The sequence below is a fragment of the Barbus barbus genome, assembly GCF_936440315.1.
Source record: "Barbus barbus genome assembly, chromosome: 3".
NCBI classification, from domain to species: domain Eukaryota; kingdom Metazoa; phylum Chordata; class Actinopteri; order Cypriniformes; family Cyprinidae; genus Barbus; species Barbus barbus.
In genome coordinates this window covers 8,402,611-8,408,610 of record NC_136731.1, presented here as the reverse complement: position 1 = coordinate 8,408,610, position 6,000 = coordinate 8,402,611, and positions in this window count along the sequence as shown.

The window sequence follows — 6,000 nt, the reverse complement described above, 5'->3', positions numbered from 1 at the left end:
CTTGGAACCCGGGCGGTACGAGAGAGTGAAATCAAAACGTCCGAAAAAAAGTGCCCACCGAGCCTGCCTGGAGTTCAATCTTTTGGCAGTTCTAATGTATTCCAAGTTCTTATGATCGGTCCATACGATAAAAGGTACCCCCGACCCTTCTAACCAGTGACGCCATTCCTCCAATGCTAACTTGACTGCCAACAACTCTCGGTTACCAATGTCATAATTACTCTCGGCAGGGGACAAACGATGGGACAAAAACGCGCATGGATGCATTCTGTCGTCCGCCGGAGAGCGCTGGGATAGCACTGCACCTACCCCCACCTCTGACGCATCGACCTCCACCACGAACTGACGTGATGGATCAGGGGTGACTAAGATGGGAGCTGAAACGAAGCGGCCCTTCAGTTTGGCAAACGCAGCCTCAGCTGCGTCTGACCACCTGAACGTAGTCCTGGGGGAGGTCAAGGCGGTCAGAGGCGCGACTAGTTGGCTGAAATTGCGAATAAAACGCCGGTAGAAGTTGGCGAAGCCCAGAAACCTCTGTAGGGCCTTACGGGAATCTGGACTTGGCCACTCCACCACAGCCTTAACCTTGTCAGGATCCATGCGCACTCCCTCGGACGACACAATGTACCCTAGAAAAAGAACCGACTGTGCATGAAAAGCGCATTTCTCCGCCTTGACAAAAAGCCCATTCTCTAGCAACCTCTGAAGCACTCGCCGGACGTGCTGCACATGTTCCTGGAGAGATGAAGAAAAAATCAGTATGTCATCCAGGTAAACATATATGAACTGATCTACCATATCTCGCAGCACATCATTGACGAGTGCCTGGAAGACCGCTGGAGAGTTGGACAGCCCGAAGGGCATGACCAAGTATTCAAAGTGCCCCCTAGGGGTGTTAAAAGCAGTCTTCCACTCATCCCCCTTCCTAATGCGGACCAAATGATAAGCATTACGTAAATCCAATTTTGTGAAAATAGACGCTCCCTGCAATCTCTCGAAGGCTGAAGACATTAACGGCAAAGGATAAGTATTCTTTACCGTGATGTTGTTCAGTCTCCGGTAATCAATACAAGGTCGAATGGATCCGTCCTTCTTACCCACAAAAAAGAACCCCGCCCCCGCTGGAGAAGAGGAGGGGCGGATGAACCCCGCTGCTAGAGAATCAGAAATATATTTCTCCATAGCCTCTCTCTCTGGAACAGAAAGTGAATATAACTTGCCCTTAGGCGGAGACGTACCTGGCAGTAACTCTATAGCACAGTCATAGGGACGATGCGGAGGGAGAGAAGCAGCACGAGACTTACTGAACACCTCCTTCAGGTCGGGATACTCCGTGGGCAAGTTTGACCAATCCACTGCCTCCTCCTGAAACGTAAAAACAGAAACAGACGGACAAGCAGACATAAGACAAGACTCATAACATTTAATGCTCCACTCCGATACTGTTCTCTGCTGCCAATCGATTCTGGGGTTGTGCTTGGTGAGCCAGGGGTGACCTAAAACAATGGGTGCGAGGGGGGAGTCCAGAATGTAGAAGGAGATGGTTTCAGAGTGGTTGCCAGATACAATGAGTGTGACGGGTCCGGTGGTGAAGGAAATGATGGGAAGGGCTTGGCCATTGAGGGCGTGAACTGCGATGGTCTGTGTGAGAGGTCGAAGGGGAACTTGAGTCCTATGTGCAAAAGCAGAGTCCATGAAATTACCCTCAGCCCCAGAATCCAGCAGTGCGTGACAGTCCTGAGTGTGGGCTGACCATCGTAGTCTTACCGGGAGGAGTGTAGATGTTGATGAGGTCTTCTCAGCGGAGATCCCACCCGACAGTAGCCTCAGACTTACTGCCGGGCTTGCCCCTTTTACTGGACAGTTGTAGGCGAAATGTCCTGCCGTGCCACAGTACAGGCACAAGCCCTGGGATCTCCGCCTTTCCTTCTCCTCCCGGGAAAGCCGAGCTCGCCCGACCTGCATGGGCTCGTGATCGTAGACGGGACTGACCGCGTCCCTGCCGCTGGCTCGTGGTGTAGACGTCTCCCCAGGAAGTCGAGCGGGTAACCTCCGCCGCTCGACTCGAGAGAGTCGGGAGTCTACACGCAACGCCAGATCGACAAGCCCATTGAGTGTGGGGGGTAGGTCCAGGGCATAGATCTCCTTCTGGACGCGATCAGCCAGCCCATGCAGGAACATATCCCACTGCGCCTCCTCGTTCCACTGACACTCTGCCGCCAAGGTCCTGAACTCGATGGAGTAGTCAGAGACGGATCTCTCCCCCTGTTTGAGATCCGCCAGAATCCGCGCGGCTTCTCTCCCAGCGACCGCGCGGTCAAACACTCTCTTCATCTCGGCGGAGAGTGTCTGAAACGAGGCGCAGCATGGATCCTGGTTCTCCCACACCGCTGTTCCCCATAGTGCTGCTCTCCCAGTCAGCAGCCTGAGCACGAATGCCACCTTGGTCTGCTCGCTGGCAAAGGTCTTGGGCTGCAGGGAGAAATGCATAGCACAGCGAGTCAGAAAGGCACGGCAAAAGTTCGGCTCACCGCTGTATAGTTCCGGAGTTGGTAGGCGGGGCTCTGACTGGGAGACGCTCTCCAGTGGTATGAAGGGAGCTGGCGGTGTGGGTGGCGCAGCGGGATTTTGCAGATGTTGCATTTGCTGGGTGAGCTCAGACACCTGCGCCACAAGAGCACGAATCGCCTGTCCCGACTCCTTCATGCTCTTTTCCTGGGCATCCATCCGAGAGACGCTGGATCTTAGAAAATCCTCCCGCGAAGAAGTAGTTCCACCTGCTGCTTCCATTGTAGTTCAGATCGTTCTGTCACGACAAGAAGGAGGAAGCAGAGATGCAGGTGAAACAATTGTAAGGATTTATTAATAGTCAGATGACACGAACACAGCACAGTCTCTCGGATGGGATGGTGGCGCAGGGACACGATGAACAGTGTGCTGGTGAAGAGTGGCGACGGTGAATCCAGTGCCGGTGAATGATCAACGAGTGATGACGGTGAATCCAGTGCCGGTGAATGTCCAACGAGTGATGACGGTGAATCCAGTGCCGGTGAACATCCAGACGAGACGAAACCCACGAAGACTCCAGACAGACGATGACCAGGAACACTGAAGCAGACGGCACACGGGGAACGACACAGAGGACATCATCAACAATCTGACAAGGAGAGGAAAATGCGGTGAGACTTTATAGGTGAGTAGATTGGCAGCAGCTGGTGCAGGAATTGAGATCAGCTGGCGCGCTGATGACTGGAGTGAGCGGTCACGCCCACGCCCACTCACACACACCCACACACACAGAGAACAACAATACACGAGACATGAAGAAACCAGTGAATTCATGAACCGTGACAACTACGTTCTCAAAACTCTGGCCACTTGATAATACTTAGAATATCAAAATCAACTGCGGCAGAACCTTTTCCTATTTAGCGGCAGAACTCTGGAACAATCTTCCTAACACTCTTCGGAAGGCAGACACACTCTGTCAGTTTAAATCTAGATTAAAGACCCATCTCTTTAACCTGGCTTACACCTTATACAGTAACACGCTTCTAATATTCAAATCCGTTAACCTGTTAACCTTCACTGCCATTTGTGGCCTCGCAGGTGAAAATAACCTACCTAAATTAAAATGGTAACAGTTTGTGACAAAGTGTGCTTACACAAACAAATTAGGTATCTTTGGAAAGAAGAGACTCTGGGCTTTACTATCTATCATCCAGAGTTGATAATGCTCAAAAAGATAAAAAGTTATAGGCACTGACGTGCCTTGAAAAATATTTTTCCACACTGAATGTTTTTTTTATTTCATATACAAATACATGAAATAAGTCCTGGAGCAATCCAGAAAAGTAATGGATCGAAAGCCACGTGTTTCATGAGTTCATATTTCAAATTTGAAGAAGATACCATGAAAAATGAGATTCCTGCAATATTTTTTCTGAAACTATTTATGGTCCCCCCACCCCCCTGTTTGAGGAAAAATAACCACCAAATGGATTGCAGAATTATACAAGCTATTTTAGTCATTATACATGTTCCTGCATAGTTTTTCAATTATAAAATAATAGACAGATTTATTTGAGCACTAAAAAATACAAAAATAATTATTTGAGTAATAAAAAAGGAAAAAAAATAGAAAAAAAATGCTTTGTATATAGTATGTATACTGAAGTATTCTTCGTTATTCGTTATTACAATGATAAATATCACTGCCAGACGTGAAGTGATATTGCCAGACATGGTCATAGAGTCAGTAAACACACGCTGATGTGCTTCCATTCAGATGATGATCATACAGATGGGCCATATAATCAATAATAGCTGATCAATGAATCACAATGATAGCCGTCATAGAGTCGCTAATAAACACGCTGATGTGCGTCCATACATATTATAATCATGCAGATATGGCCACATTCCCCACACAATACACACACACACATATAAAAAATGTAGAAGAAAAAAAAAACAGTTTTTTATGGATAAAGCAGATCGCTAAGTTACGCCCCGCTCAGATGATAGTGTGCGTCACTGCCGGCAGGAGGGAACGCCAAATTCAAATAATCTATATTCCGCTTTTCTGAGACTTTTTTTTCCGTAGACGGTCTCATTATTTTTGTAAAACCGTATGCTGTAACATCGTTTTGTTTTTTTACCACCAAGACGCTGTTTTTGAGCGTAATTTATTCCATAATGGACGCGAACAATAACTCTCTGAAGAAATGAAACGTAAACAAAGGAATATTCATCCTTATTACAACGTTATTGTTTCGCTGGACTAAAAGTGCTCGCTGGGATGTTGTTCTGTGGACCCTTACCTCTCTAACTAAACTGGGATTTCAGCAGTGGACGCGTTTGTGGCTCGTTATTACAATGATAAAGGTACGTACGGCTTTTTTACTCTGCGTGTTTGGATGTGTACTGCTTACACAAATGTAGCAAATTTGTGCCACTCATTCCTTATAAGCTTTCCATCGAAAAACAGCGATCTGTCGTCGATGCTTGAGGCTTAGACCCTCAGAATGATATATAGTTTGACAAGATTAACTTTGTCCCGTTTCATTTATTCTATTAGAAAACAATGACAAATGCAAACAAAGATCGTTCAGTGCGAGGTCGCTCTGGTGAACGGTAACAGGTTAAAGGATTGTTAGGCTGCATTAATTAGGTCAACCAGAACCGGGAACACTTCCCATAACACCCGATGCACTTGTTACATCGTAAGAAGAATGACATCTATGCTAATATCAGTCTGTTTCTTTCTTATTCCGAGATCACCGTAGCCACCCAATCCAGTCTGTATCCAGATCAGATGGTGGATCAGCACCTAGAGACGACCTCTACTGCCCTGAACGTCAGCAGAGGCCCGTATTTATCAAGCTTCTCAAAGTGCCATTTTAGTCTTAAGTGCTGAGAATTCATGAAAATTACTCCTACTTTCAAACGTAAGTATAAAAGCAAGTTATTAAATTTCGTAAATCTAAGAATCACTCTTACTCTCACAGTTATTTAAGACAGCTCGAGAGGTCTCTCAAGTGGTTAGGAGTTCCCAGTAGGGATTTGTGATGGTGCTGAGGAGACAGAGACGTGTCAAATGGTTAAATGTCATCAGTTATTCAAAACGAGCAAACAACATTTATATTACCAAAGAACATCATAACTGACTTCAGTCTAGCGCGAGTATTACACGATCTACACTGTATGATGAATAAATCTCTTACTCCTTAATTACATTGAACACATCTGCGGCGCATTACAGTTCCACGGAGCTCATCCGCCGTGCCGTGCCAAATTTCTGAAGCGGCTCTCCGTGCTGCATCACTAAAGATAGGCACCTAGTCTGTTTTTGACGGATAATAATAATAATAATCGTCTCGCTGTCATCAAAGGCATCAGCAACAGAAGATATCTTTGACTATCGTCGATACACTATACTATCATCTATCGGCATCCTAAATTGAGTTGTGATGACGCTTTGTTTCCTTGCCATAATGT